Below are 19,243 nucleotides of genomic sequence, written 5' to 3'. Positions count from 1 at the left end.
CTTACCTTCCGGTGTGATTGGTAAAGTTTTACTGGGAACCCTCAGTCCGTGCATGTTGCGCCATTGCAGGTATTGTTCGATGTGCAACAGAAGGAATTCTCCATTTACACTTCCTGTCTTGGCCCACGGGCGGAGTCTGGGAAATGTAGTTTCATTAGGCGTGGAAGCTGATTGGAGTGATTAAGGCAACGGCTTCAGTGGGGCGGTTACCGCGATGTAAAGGTTCATGGGAATTGGAGTTTCGACACAGTATTGGACCCAACTTTATTGGCAAAAAACAATTTGGCAAAATTCCGAGGTTCATGAATAACGATGAAGTTAAATGTTGGAAGCAAGAATTTAACGCGTGTGTAATTTGATAGAGCTTTAAATCGGGCATCATTATTAATGATGTATGGCCCAATGGAGGCGGCAGTGCATTGAGATGCCGTGTATAAACCTGGATAGGATCTCAGCAAAGTATGTAATATACGATATCAGTATACAGGTAATCTCTAACAGAAAAGGATTCACAGGTTAAAAATCTCTGAAATTTCATTCAACCCATCGACTGATGTGTTGAATTTAATTATCAACATCGCTTCTGTTTTTAACAGTTTGGCATCCAGGTCTCCTCCTCTGCTGTCTTGTGTGACTTTCGAAATGACAGTCCATTTTACATCTGTTTCTGCATGCTTGTTGAGATGCCAATGGTTGACCAAAGGAGCGTTTTGCACATTTTTGCGTATTCTTGATTTGTGCTGTTGGATTCTGAACCTTATTTCCTGATTTGTTTTTCCAATGTAAAGTTTGTCGCATGGACATAGTATCCCATACACTACAAATTTCCTTTTACAGTTTGAAAAGGAATCATGTTTCCAATGAATGTCCTGATGGATGAAATGGTTGCCTTCCAAAGTGGACTCACAACACACACATGTTCCACATTTGTGGTGGCCTTGAATAGGAGGAAGATTTAGAAAGCTTCTCATATTCGGAACCTTTGTTTTTGGAAGAGCGGCTCTCACAATCTGATTGGCTATACTACTATCTTTCCTAAAAGCAAATAGTGGTGGTTCTTTGAGGGAAGGATCCAGATTTTTGACCAGGTGCCAGTTTTGGGTGATGATCTTTTTGAGCCAATTGGACGTAGGTGTAAAGGTAGACACACAGACAATCCTGTCCATTTTGGATTTATCTCTCCTTTCGAAGAGAACCTCCCTTGGGGTCCACCATGCACGTTTCATGGCTCTCTTCAAGAGTTTTTTAGGATATCCTCTTTCTAAGAGGTTAGTCTTTAATTTTTCGGCATGAAGAAAGAATTCATCCTTGAATGTGCAATTCCGACGGATTCTTAAAAATTGCCCATAGGGCAAATTGTCCCTAAGGCTGCGTGGATGGTTGCTAGAATAGAGTAACGCTTTATTTCGGTCGGTTTTTTTCTTGTACAATGTGGATACAAGGTGTCCACCGCTGGGGTAGACTTCAACATCCAAAAATGGTATTTTAACTTTGGAAAAACTGAGACTGAACTTAATGTCTGGTGTTCTATTGTTCAGCCAGTTAACAAAGTCTTGCAGTTGGTCTTCTTCTCCAGTCCAAGTTAAAAACACATCGTCAATGTACCTTACCCAATGCCCGATGTAAGTTGAAAAAGGATTATTGTTGTACACAAAATGTTCTTCGTATTTTGGAATTTTTTGGAGACATTTCTAAATAGTAGACCTAAGCCTGAAAAAGTCCCGACACAATTCATTTTGGAACTAGCCACCTTTGCTTTAAAAAATAACTATTTCTGTTTTAAGGATGATTTCTTTCTACAAATCAAAGGTGTCGCGATGGGGTGTCCTTTCGCCCCTGAGCTGGCTATCCTTTACATGTCAAAATACGAAGAACATTTTGTGTACAACAATAATCCTTTTTCAACTTACATCGGACATTGGGTAAGGTACATTGACGATGTGTTTTTAACTTGGACTGGAGAAGAAGACCAACTGCAAGACTTTGTTAACTGGCTGTTGAATGACCATTGGAATCCAAAGGACCCCCACCAAAACATGTGAAATTCAAAAAAATACCCCAAAATACAAAAAGGAGTGTACTTTAAAAAAAATCCAAACATTATGAAATAGTTTCATTAATGCACAAACAAAAATCGAGATTTTAATGGGAAGGTTGGAGCTTTTCAAAATGTGATTTTATTTTTAAAATACAAAGTGGCATGCTATGCTCTCTTATATAGCTTTATCTTCTGTGCTAAAGATGGAGCCTTGCTTTTTGTTGGGGAATACTAGTACTTCAGTGGGGCCACACTACTGTTTGCTGTGCTGAGGCTGCTCTAACAAAACAAATTGAGGATACCAACCTATTTTTTAGCCTCCAGTTTCTGATACAGACTTCTAACCACAGATTCCCCACCATAGAATATTCCCCAGGCATCAGACTGGACCCGGAAAATCACTGGTGTTGACGTCGAGCATCATTGTCCCGGAGTCAGAGAGGAGAATAGGTTCCTCTTCAAGGGGCGCCAGCGACGGCTTAGGTTGAAATGGGACCAGAAATGGGGAAGGCACTGTTGTAGGGGGTCGGCCCGGATCTGGATGCTCTCCAGAGGTAAATGCGGATCTCTCTAGATGTCATACCTATGTAGCAAAGTCTGCAGGGCATATGATAATATAGATCACATTGTCCATGTTACCATTGGTATGTGATCTGATTTGAAATGTCTTGTCTAATCTTAGATCAATAGATTTAGTAACATAAGTGAAAGAGGATGAGGCTCATTTGCCACCGGGATAGTGTCCGATTGCATTTGGAACTCCCCATAATGTTGTTGTAGCTTTAGCCTGGTTCTGTGTACCTGCTCTTGTGGGCACTAGCAAATTCCCACGGCTTTCCTCTCATTTGAATGAAAACAGGAGAAACGGCCAATTCTTGCCACTGTATTGAGAATCTTCCAATGTATTTGTTTATTTTTCCCCAGATTGGAAGTAGCAGAGAAAGTTTTGACACGCTATTTTTTGATTATGTGGTGTAGGATGAATTTCAGAGATGTTGGCGATTGCTATTATGTTCTCTTTTTTGCGTTTCTTTACACTATTGTATGGTTATTTACAAGTAGTAGGCTTTTTAGACAACCCTGATGCCTGTTTATCTTACCTAGAGATTTTAGAATGGCTTCATCTGATTCTTAAGAATTGTCAGAAGGTAAGTTCTCCTTCAGTACTTCAGTACTTGTGGATGGTGGCTGTCAGAGCAGCTCTCAAAAAGCCATTTCTCCATTTTGGTTGCAGGAAGTTCAGGCTCTTTGGATAAAGAAACTATAAAGAGTGCCCCGGCCTTGGAGATCAGAACTGGGTGTTCTTTCCTAGTGCAAAAAATGGCAGATGCTTTTGCCATATGTTAGATCTTAAACTCTCAATTTCTTCCTGCAGAAAGACAAATCCAAGATGCTTGCGCTGGCCCAGGTTCTATGCGCCCTGTATGCAGGAGACTGATTGGTAGTGTTAGACCTGCAGGGTGCCTATTTTCATGTCTCGGTCCTGCAGGCCCATGGCACTATCTGCATTTCAGGGTGGGTCACAAGCATTTTCAGTTTGCCATGATCCCATTCGGCCTCTCCGGTGCCCCTTTGGTATTCATGAAGGTGATGACGTGGCCCTGCATCCTGTTTGTCAACCATGCCAGATGGCACATGGGTGCTCTACAGTTGGATCTGAGGTCTCAATGGGCCCAGCACCAAGGGCGCCTTAATAGTTTCCTTCCCAGTTTCAGAGGAGACTGCAGAGGATCAGTGGTGGCTGCTCCACCACAATTGGACCAGCAGCAAACCCTGTCCCTATCCCACCCAGAGGTGATGTCCGTTAAGGTTGGTTGGTTCAGGTCTTCACAGTATTGCAAGAAGCAGGGCAGGGTGGGGTACTGGAATCTGCGCCAGAAGGCCCTGCACCTCAGGGCAGATGTACTCAGTCAGCGACGCCTAGTGAAACACAAATGGCAGTTACACCCACAGGTGGCTCATGGCAGCAATGGGGAGAACCTTAGTTGGATCTATTTATCATTGCAGAGAATGTGCAATGTCAGCATTTTTGCAAACTGGAGTTCCCAAAAAGACTCTGTACGAAACGCAGTCTGCCTAGAGTGGAGCACATCACTCCTGTTTGCCTTCCGCTGCTACCTTTTATACCTTGAGTTCTGATCAAGATCAGGAGAAACTAGCCCAAGTCATCTCTTAGTGACCCTGGATTGAACCAGGAGAGTGTGGTACCTGGAGATTTTGGGCTCGAGCATCTACCCTTCAATCAGTCTGCTGCTCAAGAGAATCTTCTGTCGCAGCGCCCAGGCAATCTACACCTCTATGTGTGGAGAATAAACTGCATCAGTTGACAAGGTTTGCTCTTCCTTGAGATGTAGTGGGAGTGATCGCTGCAGCTCGATTGTTGTACAAAGTCTTTGTATGCGGGAGGCGGAAAAGAATTTGTGGCCTGGTGTGGTTCCTCCAGTGTGACCAACGGCTGGACAAAATGTTGGATGTATTGCTGTTCATTTTATCTTTGGCCCAGCAAGGACTTGCAGTGGGCACCGTAAAAGATTATCTGTCTTCCCTTTCGGCCTTTTTGTATTTATTGGACCAACCATCATTGTTCCGTTCACCTGTTGTAATGTGATTTCTCAAAGGTTTGGCCCATCTGTTTTCCCCTAATTCCTTCGTGTTGCCACAGTAGGACCTTAATTTGATCCTTACTTCCTTATATGTCTACCTTTTTTTTGCACAGCTATACACAATGGTGCCGATTACGATCCGTTAAAAACCGCGTACGAACCGTCGGTCGGAGCGAATTCCCCGTCCGACTCGTACCCGGTTGTAAAACTTTACAAACATGGAATTACGATTCGCACGGAAACACCATTTCCGTACGAATCGTAAAAAACACCGACCGACGAAAATATACATACGAATGTGATCCGGGAATGCTGCGACGTGACGTCGGGACGCTTTCAGGCAGCGTTTCACGAACCAGGAATTACGATTCGAACCGACAGCAGTCCGGACGGCAATATTTTCACGGCACCCAAAAAGTGCCGCAAAAGCGAAGTACGGCGCGAATCGACCAGAGTAGGTGGCCCGGTACGCGCCGACCCCCCCCCAGCCCCCGTAGGTACGCGCCGACCCCCCCCCCCCAGCCCCCGTAGGTACGCGCCGACCCCCCCCAGCCCCCGTAGGTACGCGCCGACCCCCCCCCAGCCCCCGTAGGTACGCGCCAACCCCCACTGTGTGTACACCCGTGTACGGTGCGTACCCCCCCGTGTACGCTCGAGTCGGACCCCCCCGTGTACGCTCGAGTCGGACCCCCCCGTGTACGCTCGAGTCGGACCCCCCCGTGTACGCTCGAGTCGGACCCCCCCGTGTACGCTCGAGTCGGACCCCCACCCGTGTATGTATGGTGCGTACCCCCCCGTGTACGCTCGAGTCGGACCCCCCCATGTACGCTCGAGTCGGACCCCCCCGTGTACGCTCGAGTCGTACCCCCACCCGTGTATGTACGGTGCGTACCCCCAGTCCGACTCGAGCGTACACGGGGGGGTCCGACTCGAGCGTACACGGGGGGGTACGCACCGTACATACATGGGTGGGGGTACGACTCGAGCGTACACGGGGGGGTCCGACTCGAGCGTACACGGGGGGGTACGCACCGTACACGGGTGTACACACAGTGGGGGTCGGCGCGTACCTACGGGGGCTGGGGGGGGGGGTCGGCGCGTACCTACGGGGGCTGGGGGGGGGTCGGCGCGTACCTACGGGGGCTGGGGGGGGTACGGCACGTACCGGGCACCTGTTTGGACGTCTCCATGGTTGTTATGGGAGTTCGGTGCGGACGGTCTTTTCACCATACGGTTGTACATTCGGACGCCCGGGATGGATCGTGATTCCCCGGTCGGAGTTCACCTTTCACGTTTGTACGGTGAATCGTACGAGGACGTGTCGGACACATTTTCCGACCCGAGGACGTGTGGGGAAATATTCCCAGTGCGGTTCGTATGGACTTTTTACCATGCGAATCGTGATTGCCAGTTCGTACGGCACTTGTACGATTCGTACGGTAAAAAGACCCGATACGAGTCGTACGGGGACATTTTTTACCGGATCGTGATCGGCACCTATGTCTCTTGACCCTGAAGACTGTCTTTCTCATTGCGATAATCCCAGCTTGCAGTATAAGTGAGCTTCAAGCTTGATCAGTCAAGCAGCTCTACATCACCTTCTTGCCCGGACAAACTGGTGTCTAGAGCTTTCTATTAAAAATTGTGACTTTCTTTCACATTAGAGAGTTCATTGTTCTTCTGATGTTCTTTGCCCCACCTCACCCCACAAAAGAAGAGGGACTTCATTGTCTGGACTCCAAAAGAGTACTCAACTTTCGCATTGATCTTACCAAAGACCATTGGTGGATGATCAGCTCTTTCTGGAGTTACCAACGAAAAAAAGGCAAAGTAGCCCAGAAAAGTACTTTGTCCCAGTGGAAAGGCCTCTGTATGAAGATCTGCTACATGATAGCCAAGAAGCAGCCTTAAGAAGAGTTGAGGGCCTCTACCATCAGGGCCAAGGGTGCTAACACCGCATTGGTATGTGGAGTGCCTGTCCTGGATAATCGTCTTGCTGCAATGTGGGCATCAGGGCACATGTTAATGATATACTACTGCTTTGCCAGCGACGTCAACCAGGAAGTGCATTTTTGTCTCACTTCATGCATTGAGTGGAGTCGACGTGGAGCTGCATGATGCTATATACTGGCCTGAGGAGGCTATGCTGAGAAATCTTTCGGATCTAGTCTGGCTCCTGGAGATATTGTAAAGGTAAGGAATCTGTGGTGTCTCTGCACCAGAAAAAGCCTTACTGAGGGAGGGTAACTTGTTCATTATCAAACATCTTATGATCCATTTCCTTACAGCTTTTGAGTCAGATCTTATATTTGCCAAATTCAAGAGAATCAGACCATTACCTGCTGAATTTCTCTTACTAGTTATTGGATGCATCCTTTGCAAAACAGATTTACACCATTGCTCCAGCTTGGCACTATTAATAATTATTAGTAATCCTGGGCAAAGCACTACGCTACGCTCGCGTAGTTTGTGAAGTTCGCGCTACTTCGCACTACGCGAATTGCACGTAGCACAGTGCGAACACGCGTAGCGTAGTGTTGCGTAGTGCTGCGGTCATTTTTTGCTTGCTCGCGGTTCTCAACGTCAAGTTGGCGACCGCGAGCAAGCAAAATGACATCCTGGCGAGACTTTTTCCTTGTTCGCGATCAGCAACATCAAATTGGCGATCGCGAGCATGGAAAATAAACCTCCCGGCGAGATTCCCAACGCGAGGAGGTCAGGTTTCTCATTGTGTGTGGTCGCGTATGCTCGCGACCGCTCGCAATGAGAAACTACCAGTTCGCGTTGAGAAAGCTGCCGCTCGAGTAAAAATCTACTCGAGCAGCAGAAAACTACAGCTCGCACTGTGCAAGATGCCATTTTCAATGATTGCACAGTGCCGGTTGCTTGTCCGCACTGTGCAATCATTAAAAATGACATCTGGCACAGTGCGAACAAGGTACTACGCAGTTCGCGAAGTGCTACGCGTAGCTCGCGTAGTGCGAAGTGCACTTTGCGTAGCTTCGCGAAGTGCTGCTTCGCGAACTACGCCCAGGGTTAATTATTAGAGTATAATCTGTGTTCATTTGATTTTATTACTTTATGGATGTCAAGTATACTCTTTTGGCTATCTTTTGTGTAATTAGAAGTCTTCCAATTTGACGTAAACCTTACAACTACTTCTTTCTTGTGCTTTCGTTTTGAAAATGCACTCATGCCCTTGCTGTATAACTCTGATAAATAAAATTACATCTAATCCCAGTGTTACACTTCCCCATTCAGTCCAGCTCATTTTACCCATGAGTGAAACAAATTATTCACATTAATCGTAAAATTTTTTTTTACTTTAATCAAATTTGTCGGACTGATGATGTAATACTGTCTGTCAATGTAGCCATTCGTAAATCCCAGAACCCAGCCATCTCAATGTGGTCAATAAATTGTTTTCTGATAGATACTTCTAATAACAGGTTTCTCACCTATTGAATATTCCCCAGACTGGATCCAGAAATTTTCAAGCAGTACCCCTGTGCACCAATAGGTGGCATCATGTGACTCCACTCCAACGTCGCTCTGCTCTGGAAGTGACATGCACAGCTATATATAGGTGGCATTCAGGCGCATAGACATAATTTCCTTTCTTTAAGCTTCACCAGATGTGTATCTGGTGCTACAAATCATCTATTCGAAAATAGCTTAAAAAATCCAAAGTGCAAGGAAAAATGTCACCTCCCAAAACTACAGGGGTTAAACCTTATAGGGTCTGTCACAGGAAATGTCTGTGAGAGATCCTCATCATGTTTGCCTGTGCTGCCTGGGTCGGAACATGACTCGAAGGCCTACAGCGAATGTGACTTAATGAATCCTAAGGCCATCCGGGACTGTGAGACAAAGCTCTGAGTTGCTAATCAATGAAAGACTCCTCACTGTGACCAGTCAAAGGGAAGGTCCGGCTCCCAACATCGCTCCCATGGCCAATCATCATTGTGGCCAAAATCGTTGGGTAAGTGGAAGAAAAAAGATAGAAGTCCAAGCAGAACTCTGATCGTTCATGCCACTTTTGGACTCTAGAAAAGGTGCAAGGGCGTCAACGTGCCTCCCAGTCTCCCTCCTTGACCTCAACTCCTTCAGAGCCAATTGCAACCTTTGTCTTAGGTCGCATCTGGAACCTGGCCAGTGGATCCGTCCTCTGTGCCAGCTGGACCCATTGGACCCACCACAGACCCTGCACCTGGTTTGATGCCAACTCTGGTACTGGTGCCACACCACATGCCAGACTTTGGAACATCACCCTCGGATGATGGGGTGAAACATATTGTGGTTTCCGACTCCGAGACGGCGCCGCTTCTTCTACGATTAGGCCACTCCCTTATCTACTTGGGTCTCAATATTTGTGCAAATTTCAGACTCCAATACTTTGGTCTTGCCTCAAGATGGGATCCATAGTCTCCTCACTCTCTTTGGAACTGACTCTGATAGCAATGCATATGATGTTGGGTATTAATTTGCTCAACCATATACTGATGGTAATAGGTATGAAGACCAGAGGCCTGGACACCACAACAGACACTGGGCTGGTCTTGCCACAGGTCCTGCTGGGGAAGAAAGTTCCTCCTTCACAATGGTCATACAGAGGGCAGGTTCTCAACTTCCAGTTACTCACAATTGCGAAGAAGACTAATGTCCTCACTGATGTACTTTAGCCGCAGCAAAGAAATGTTGAGCCCCGACTTCCATTCAGCATTATCCTTCTTGGAGCTTGTGTACAGCCCTGCTCTGGACCTGTGGTGGTCAGACAGACAGCATGCCATTGTCTAGCGACTGGTGATTCAGATTGCTTGACTCAGCACAGCACACCTGAGAACCTAGTTGTGCAAATCTCTGCGAGCAAGTTTAACCCAAATACAATATTAATGCAATCGGAAACCACTTCCACAGGCGCAAGGGAGACCAGATCAGGTAAGAGATTACTATAAACTCCTTTTCTGTACCTACTAATTTAGAACATTGTCTCTGATACTTCAATTTTGTAGGAATTATTCACTCGACATGAAGTCCGTGATTCTTTACCACACCTGACCAACGACGAAGTCGAATGCTAACACTACACTTCTAATAGGGATATTTGCTGGATGTGACTACATTTCCTGTGGGCATACCTGTCACGGTGGAACAGAGAAATACCTAACCTAGGAGCTTGTTTAAAACTATCCAGGACCTAAGAGTGAGTCTGGACTGGAATACAGATCGTGCGGGAGGTTTTTTTCCACGTGCACTTTGCTACAGAACTTTTTTCGGACCTGGCTACACATATCTTTGAATTGCTTCTTTACCACATCAAGCCTTGAAAAAGTCACAAAGTGATGAAACACGTGTTGGCGGTCTTTGTGAAGCAAGAAACTATAAAACTGGAATGTATCGAAGAATATTCCATTGTGCTAATAAGCTGCATTTCCATATAAAAAATATCCTTATAGTTTGGATTTCCTATTGTTGCAATACCATATGAGTGCTTGGGTTTCCGATTGCATTAATAATGTATACAGTTGGGGGTCCCATGACCCTATTTGTTGATTACGCCTTGGGTATTAAGATGTTTTAATCCTTAAGCACCATCAATAATACTATTCATATACCATACCCACAGGATACATCTTGTTCCCCACGAGGTACGAAAACCAATCCACTATTAACCCAAATACACTCTGTACCTTCAGCACCGGAAAAGGAATTGAAGTGCATCAAAACCTTTGGAAAGTGCATGTTTTGTCAACTAGTTTGCCACTATGTTCCATCAAGCACATCTGCATCTTGGGGCAGTATACCTAAGTCCTTTGGGACACTCGCCCCAATCTTAACTGGTGTCCTTGCCTTGTGGCAAGGTTTACCATCCAATTTGTCTTGGACACCACCAATTGGCACCAGTGTGGCTCTCAGGAGGTACTTTAGATCCGGTCCACTGGCTTATCCATTGACATCCATTGTACAATAGTGGACATGCCTTTCACTGGCTCTAGTCTTTTTAGTGAGACAGCAGACTCATCCCTTGAATGCTCTGAAGACAGTAGGGTCATGGTGCGCTCGCACCAACGGGTAGAAAGTGCATGCAACACCCCGCCCCCAAACCCCTCAACAACACACTAACTCACTTCACCATGGAACGGTTTTGCATGCTGCAAGACGAGACTTGAATACCCCCCAAGCTCACATATCCTACCAACCATATACCACTCACGTGGTCCAAGGGAGGAACAGCTGTGACTGTGATCACCCTAATAATTTGTTTCAAGCCGGTCTTTTATAACCTATTGTAAAATGTTAGATGCCTGTTTTGTTATACACTGCATTGAAAAACTGCAATAAAAACGAATAAAAAATTTCTTCAAGATGCTCACCCAGGTCCAGATATTTTCTGTCCTTGATTCTGGAGACTAGATGGTAGCGCTAGACCTGCAGGGTGCTTATTTCCACATCCCCTTCCTGCAGGTCCACAGGGGGTGCCTGCAGCAGTTGCCATTGTGGCAGGAACATTCTCAGTTTGCTGTGCTCCCCTTTGACCTCAACAGTACCCCTCAAGTGTTCACAAAAGTGATGGTGGTGGTTACAGCACATCTTTAGAGGTCAGTGGTTCCAGTCTTCTCCCTCCCTCGATGACTGGCTGCTGAAAGTGGTCTCTCTCTAAGCGGTGGGCACTCACCTCCAGACTACGGCGTACCTGCTCTGCTTCACTGTGGTTCTCTATAAGCATACCAAAATCACACCTGACTCCTGCACAAATGCTTCCTTTCAACAGAGCCATTCTGAGTATGGTGCAGTTTTGTGCTTTCCAAATGGAACAGAGAGTCCAGGATATTTAGGCTATTCTCGCTCTGTTTTAGATCTGACTGGATCTCAGTGAGGATGACTTTGAGACTGCTAAGACTGAAGGCCTCCTACATCCTGCTAGTTAAGCCTGCTGTGCCAGATGGCGTATGCAGGCTCTGCAGCTGGATCTGAAATCCCAGCATGTATAGTCTCAGGGGGAGCTCTCTGATCATATCCAGAGCTTGAAGGAGACTGCAAAAGACTTGCAGTGGTGGTACTAGACCTCAATTGGGTCAGCAGCAGATCTGTCTCCCACCTCCACCCAGGGCTAATATTGGTGACTGATGCATTGCTTTTGGAAGGCAGTGGCCACCTGGGAGAGATGCTGCTCAAAGACATCTGGCCTCCAGCAGAGGCCTGGCTCCACATCAACCTTCTGGAGCTGAGGGACTTTCACATGGCATTGAATGCCTTCCTACTATTTTTAAAGGGAAGGCTGGTGAGTGCTCACCGACACCACCACCGCTATGTGGTATTGCAGCAACCAGGGCCGTAAAGGGTCGTGGACCCTGTGCCAGAAGGAACAACTCCTCTGGAAGTGGCAGGAACACCAGGGGATATTTCTGGTGGTGTACCACCTGGCAGGATCTCTGAACTTCAAGTCTGACTAACTCAGTCAAAAGGTTTAAGCCAATAAGATGAGATGGCCCTGTACAGGCTGCCACAACAAAAGCCAGTTGCCCTATCTGTTCTATAAGATGGGCATCTGTCCTCTGATCAAGCTGCCACTTTAGGAGGATCATCTGTAGCAGCAGCAGAGCAGGGTCCTAAACCCAGGGAGGCAGAATCTCCACCTCCACGCTTGGAGATTGAGTGCAAGCAGTTGACTGCTTTTTATCTCCCTCCTGGGGTTTTCGATGTCATCTTGTCAGACAGGCAGCGCTCAACGAAATTAGTATGCACCTGCTGTAGGGACAAATTTGTTGTTTGGTGTAGTGCCTGACAGATTAATCCACTTCATGCCAAGCTTTCCGAAGTGCTGCTTTTGTGTTGTTACTAGCCCAGCACAGACTTGCCACATTTACATGGTACTTTTTCCCCCCTTTTTATTGGTAGCCGGATCGGCCTTCCTTGTGTAAATCACCTGTGTCATTGCTTTTTCTGAAAGGTTTGAACATTTTTTTCTGATGTCTGTTCATTATGCCCAAGTAGGGCTTTATTTGGGTCTAATGTTCCTGATGTTCAGCCTTTCACACTGCTGCACAGTTTTCCTCTACGCTTTGTCATCCTCAATACAGTTTTTCTCTTCATCATTACATCGGCGCTGCGGGTGAGTAAGCTACAGGCCCTCTCCATCAACCTGCTGTATACTAGCTTTTTCCAAGGTTAACTGGTTCTGAGAACCTGGTTCTCCTTTCTGCTTAAAATAGTAACTCATTTTCATGTTGAGCTAATGTTCACCCTCTTAGATTTTTTTTGTTCCACTTCACCCTTCTACGGGGGTAGAAAACATCCATGGCTGGATTGTAATTGTTTTTACAACAATCATACCAGAGAACAGTGTGTAGATGATCAGGTCTGAAGCAAAGAAGGGCAAGGCAGTGGAGAAGGTAACCATTTCTTGCTGGATTGTTCTCTCTATCAAAATCTGCTATGCAGTGGCCAAGCAGCAACCTCCAGAAGGCTGGCGAGCTCACTTCACCAGAGCCAAGGCTGCTACAACTTTGCTGGCTTGTGGAGTGTCCGTTCGGGACACCTGCCAAGCTACTATGTACGCATCACTCTATACATTCACAAAGCACCATTATCTGGGAAGCCAGCTCCATCAAGATGGGCACTTTACCTGGTCGGCTCTGCATGACATTTTGGTATGAGCCAGTTTACTAATCCACCTCTTGTAATTATTGTTGTGGTATCTATTCATAAGATGAGAAAAGCTGCAGTTAGAAGTATCTAGCAGAAGAACAAGCTAATTACCTTCTGAAACGCTCTTTCTGGTAGATTCTCTATCTGACCGCAGGTTCCTCACCAGCCCTTCCATCTCTCTGGGTTCTGTGAACTGGACTCTTTGCCTTTTTGAAAGGTCCTAACTCTAGAGGTCTGCACACTGGTCAAAACCAATTTGCTGTGCAGCTCTCCATCTGGGGCACTGGCAGCCTAGAAAGCAACTGATGTCATTGCTTGCGAGTGGTGCCTATATGTGGCCGTGCACCTCATTTCTAGAGCAGAGCAACGTCGGTGCGGAGCCGCACAATGCCACCTACAAGTGCTCAGGTACACTTCTTGAAAAATCCCAGATCCAGTCTGATGTCTAGGGAATATTCAAAACGTAAGGGATCTGTGGTTAGGTAGAATATCTACCAGGAAAAGCGTTATTGAAAGTAATTTGTCAATTTCCAGAATTCAAATTTCCAATAGTTGAAAACCTTAAGTCAAAATGCTATGATTAGAAACTGTGGTTGAAACATAGCTATAATATTGTAGTGGACTTCTTCCAAATTTCATATTTCATTTAAAAACCATATTTAGAGGTAGCTTAGTAACATTTGCAGTGTGGAGTGATACATTAAATGGTAGCTATGAACATTTGCAGATGACCAAGCACTTCCAAGACTACATTTAGTTCTCAAAATAACAGGGATACAATGAACAACAGTAGGCGCACCTCTTACATTTGAATCAGTAAAAATTACATGGCAGAGAAGGGCTATTTTTGTGAAGGTTTGCCAGTATCCTGAAGCCCCTCCTCCTAAGATATACAAGGGTTAGGACTTCCAACCAAGATTTCTGAAGCCAGATTGGGAAGAAGAGCACCACTGCTGCAAAGGGCATCAATGGCTTTGGGCTGTGGTTGAGTCCGAAGGGTATTTGGCAGCTGATAGGCTCTTGTGCTCCATCTGGACCCCAGTTTAACCCCTTGTTGTTATAAGATGTGTATTTTGACATTAGGGCGACTCTTCCCTGCATTGGTGAAACAGTTTACACTGGATTGTGCTGTGTAAATGAGGGATATACCAGCTTTAAGGCTTGACCATCTCATAATCAATGGCAGTCATTGTAAGAACATGACCTGACACCAAGTGTAAAATGGGCAATGTGCTGTCTGATAATATTCTTCCTGTGGATTTGTTTTTATACTGTAGATTAAAACCTACCTATAGAGGGTATGGGCTCACTTGGCTGGCTCACCATAAAGATGGATAGCTTGTGACTGGCCTATCAGATTCTGCCTTAAGACCGTGTTGGGTAACAAAAATGTGAGTTACTGCATCAATGACCAAGTATTTAACACTGTTTAATTTTTCTCCTCCAGGTCTTACAGAGAGTGTAGAAGATTCTTCTGCTTTGGCGAATTCCACCGTGGGATTTGAAAGAAGAGCACACAGAGGCAGGCTTGGCCTCAGTCTTTCCCCAACACATAATACTCCTTTCGTGCCCTCAACCCCCTCCAGCTCCACCAAATAGAATGTGGATCAGGACCAGCAGCTGTGGGGAGGCGTGGCTACTAAATATGCCTTAATGTAGGGACTAAAATGGGAATGAAACTGCAACATTGCTTTGGAGAAAGGAGAGGAGAGACTCATAAAAACTGGATTTTTTGTTTTCTGAAAAACGAATGTTAGCTTAAGAGATATAAATTATTATAGTTATATACCTAGTTAAAAAAAAAAAAGTGGCACTCACAGCAATTTTTTTAGCTTCTTGAAAAGTGTTTTCTGCCTGCCCAGCATGCTGTTTGCTGTTGGACATTAGGTATCACTCCTTCGCCCCTACTCTTCGAGTGAACAAAATCGACATGAAATGTATTTCCTGAGGACTTGTTCCCACTTCCACCCCACACTCCAACCAAGGGGGCTGGAAAAAAAAGGGACGGATCCTTCTGGAAGACCTGCTTCTCCTCCCACACACCCTCATGAGAGAGATTGCAGTATATTCTGTACAAAGTGCACTATTTTATTTTCCAGGCAAGGAAAAACTTGTGGCAGTGGAAAAGTAGTACTTCTTCCTTTTGAAAAAAAAACTGCAAATATGTACTTGTGTGCATTTTTCTTTAAATTATTTGTTTCCCCAGCTTGTAATAATAAGAATAAAAAAGGTCATCACCACTAGTGCCCACAATGGCTCTCAAAGTTCTTTCTGTGAGTTGGAGGTGTCCACATTGTAAGTTTGCATAAGTGTCTGGAAACCAACGTGAGAGCTTAACAATAAATGTGGCAAGTTGCATTCATCATACCACAAGAAAAAACACTTTTTATATCCATACCTGTTTGACTCAACTCTTGATTCACAATTGATACGAATTGTACTTTATTTTCATTGAATATTCAATAAGCTCTGTGTAAAATAGTAATTTATTCCTTAAAAGGTAAAGAGTGCTCATAGTTCAACCAATGACAAGTGCTTTGATCTACAGTACTTAGATATGTGACAGTCTAGATTCTCCCATCTGACCAAGCACAAATGGTCAACACTCCCTGCGCAGAATCACACTTTCTCACTCACCTGTCTTCACTTTCACTCACTCACATTCACACTCCCTTTGACTCACTTTCACACATTCACTCGCTCTCACTCACGTACAAAACAAACAAGATATACTCTTATCCCTTTTATAAACCATTTACATTTGTTTTGAAAAGAATCGTTTTTTTGTTTACATTCTTGTTTAGTTCTTTGGGTTTTTATATTTAATGGAAGAACAAAACGAAAATAGAGCCATAATAAAAGTCAAAAAACTTAATTAAACATGGGGATATCGACCCTGCAACCAGGATCCCCCTCATCACCTTTGTGGACTGAGAAATCCTTTCCGGAAGACCCCAGTCGCATCCACAGCATCCTTAAAGAATCTTCAGCTTCCTTCATCACTTGCATCAGGACCAGCGGGATCTGAACTTAGTCCTTACATTTCCTATGTGTTCATCATTTGAACCTCTTCACAGCTGCCCCTTACAGTTGCTACTTTCAAGATGATTTTCTTAGTGGCAGTCACTTCAGCATTAAGAGTTGGTGAACTCCAAACCTCAAGTGTGAAACCTATATTCTCCTTCTTTTTTCCCTGACAAGTTGGTGATGAGAACCACGGCTGCTTTCCTACAAAAGGTGGTTACTTCATTCCACTAAGGTCAGTCTATCACTCTCTCCATGTTTTATCCTTCTTCACACTCTACTAAATAGGAGAAAAGACTTCATCACCTCAACCTCAAGACAGCTGTAATCTTCTACATAGATGGAACTCGAGAGTTCGGACTGGACAATCATCTCCGCATAGATTACATTGCACAAATAAAAGGCAAGCAATCCATAAACCAACTACCTCCAGATGGATTATCCTTTGCACCCTTATCTGCTATGCCATGGCGCACAAGGAACATCCAGAAGGTATTAATGCTTGTTCTACTAGAGCAAAGTCATCTATTTCCGCTCTTCCTACCAGTGTGCCAGTAACCATTACCTGTAAAGAGTGACCTGCTCTTTCTTCACCCTTTTGCTAAACATTATTGCTTATATTCCAAAGTGAGAAGGGGTGGACACTTCACACATTTTGTTCTGCAGGAGTTTTTGGTAAAGACAGACATGCATCCACTTCTGGTAGGAGGACTGTTTTAGGAATGTATTCAAAAGGTGAGGAATCTACAAGTAGGTGTGTTTATCTGAACAATTTACTTACCTTTGGTTACGCCTTTTCTGGTCGATACAGTATCTAACGGCAGATTCCTCACCAACTTACCCCCCTCTCTGTTGCTTTTCTGAAAATACCAAGATAATAGAGAGTGAGAGAGAGAGAGAGAGTGTGAGCGTGCGTGCGTGTGTAACCCACACTGTGGGGACCGGTTCAGTCCTCATAAAGTGGGTTAAACTTGACAGAACCAGACAAACACTATCTTTGTGAGGACCGGTGCGTTATGAGGACCGGTCCCCGTAGTGTGTTTAGGTATTTTTGAGCGAGTGTATCAAAAAACTAAAAGTGCAGTTTGACTTGCTTTGGTCCGCTTTATAACCTTCCCTATTATCAAGGCGCATGTGTGTGTGTGTGAATTTAATGAAAAAAACACCTATAAGTTTGATGTTAGTTTCTTCCATTCGCCTCGAAGACCTGTAAACAAGAGGATGGAAACTGATGCCATCACGCTGACTGGAGCGTTTGATAGCTTGTGAACTTAAATGGTGCCTCGTTTTGAGCTGGCACCCCGTCAGTATAGGAAAGCTATTGAAAAGTTTCTGCTCCAATTTGGCACATGGGGATATTGAAAAGGAGAGGAATCTGCAGGTAGACACTGTATCCATCAGAAAAGGCACTACCAAAGGTAAGTAACTAGTTCTTCTTGTCCCGAAGCCACCTGAAAAGAAGGAATTTATTTGCATCCCCAACTAACAAAAACTACAGCAAAAATACTGTACTGTCTTCTTTGGTACAGAGCTGTGTAGTGGCAAGGAATGCTATGAATTGTTCCAGAAAGTCAAGGACTATTTCAATGTGGAACATCACATTCTTGGACACCAATCTAATTTCTTCACTGGTCCATAAGTATTTACAGATCCACTACATATACTGGAAAATAGGAATGGGTGTGACTAGCATGCGCTTGTTTCTCATTATCATGAATCCAAGACGTATAATGTTGAAACATTTAAATGTGACAATACTTGTTGACTTTTAGTTCTACTTAGATAAATTGTACTTTCAAACACAATGCTACATTTTGTTTTCATATCAAACACAACTTTTAAAATAGTTTCAGGGTTCAAATACCCATTTTTGCATTTGTGGTACCTGCAGTGCTTAACTTTTTTTAACTTGTAAAATAATGAGCGCCGGTGCACAGAGCTCAGCGCACTGAATGCCAAGGATGCATAGTCCTAACTCCAATGCACACATTTTTAATCCACTACCAGCTACTTCCTGCCCGTTTGTCTCACTCTTGCAGGTTACTGCTTTCTCCCATTGTAACAGTTTGTCTGTTTTTCTCTTCCTCCTCCTTTCCTTTTTCTGCATTTTGCCCCCATGTCTCGTAAAAGACTGATGAGGTAAAATGAGTGCCAGTCCCTAAAAAGCGTGCCGGGGGCCCAATCGGCTCAAAAATAAGCATTGGGTACTTTGAATGGAAGTCCTGCCTCTGTGACTATGCAAAAGCTATAAACCTGAAAAAAGGCTCACAGTCTGAAAGTACTATGTGTGCGGAGGATCGGAAAATCCTTGACCACCCAAAAAAAAAGAGGGAAGACGTCTGATTGATTACACACTAAAATGACTTAAAAATAAGTTCCAATCCTTAAGCAACAAGGACCCACCAGCGCGTTGATGTCAGTTCTTTTCTTTCCACACCAGTCGGCACAGATCCAAAAAGAGCTACCCTTAGTCAATTTTTGACAAACTTTTTTTGGCGTAATCTCAATGTATTTTTTTTCTTTCTCCTGGTGTAGTAGGAACGCCATAGAAGAGTGCTGGCCTTAAGCACCGGGGCACCTGTCATGACCATTCAATGATGTCGGTGACAGACCAACAACTTGTTTGCCTTTGATGCCTCGAGCGCCTCCTCCAATTGCCGCACCATGCACCCGAAGGCCTTGAGGGAGTGATCCCTCAAGCTCCTGATGGCTCAAAGTGCGATGCTGCAATGATCAAGATGCCGGTTAAGAGGAAGGTCCCTGGAGGGATCACAGTGTTTCAGATCCTTATCGCAATCAAATTTGTTGGGCCATCCAGGTAAGTCCTGCTCCCACAAGAAGAAGAAGAAGTCAAATTGTGCTTCGACTTCCCTCATCCATTTGCCGACGAGACAAGGGGGCATCAACACTCGAGGCCTGGCTCCATGGT

The 19,243-nt window shown here is 44.9% G+C and overlaps 1 pseudogene; it reads left to right on the top strand.

Annotated features, from left to right (window-relative positions):
* Positions 1 to 14,889, top strand: part of LOC146772985 (rho guanine nucleotide exchange factor 11-like) — a 316,652-nt pseudogene extending 301,763 nt beyond the window's left edge.
* Positions 14,890 to 19,243: the final 4,354 nt, after the last annotated feature.

Source organism: Triturus cristatus, chromosome 12 (genome assembly GCF_964204655.1).
Source record: "Triturus cristatus chromosome 12, aTriCri1.1, whole genome shotgun sequence".
In the NCBI taxonomy this organism is placed as follows: domain Eukaryota; kingdom Metazoa; phylum Chordata; class Amphibia; order Caudata; family Salamandridae; genus Triturus; species Triturus cristatus.
Note: the sequence above shows the minus strand (reverse complement) of the source record. Positions and strands in the feature narration are given on the sequence as shown.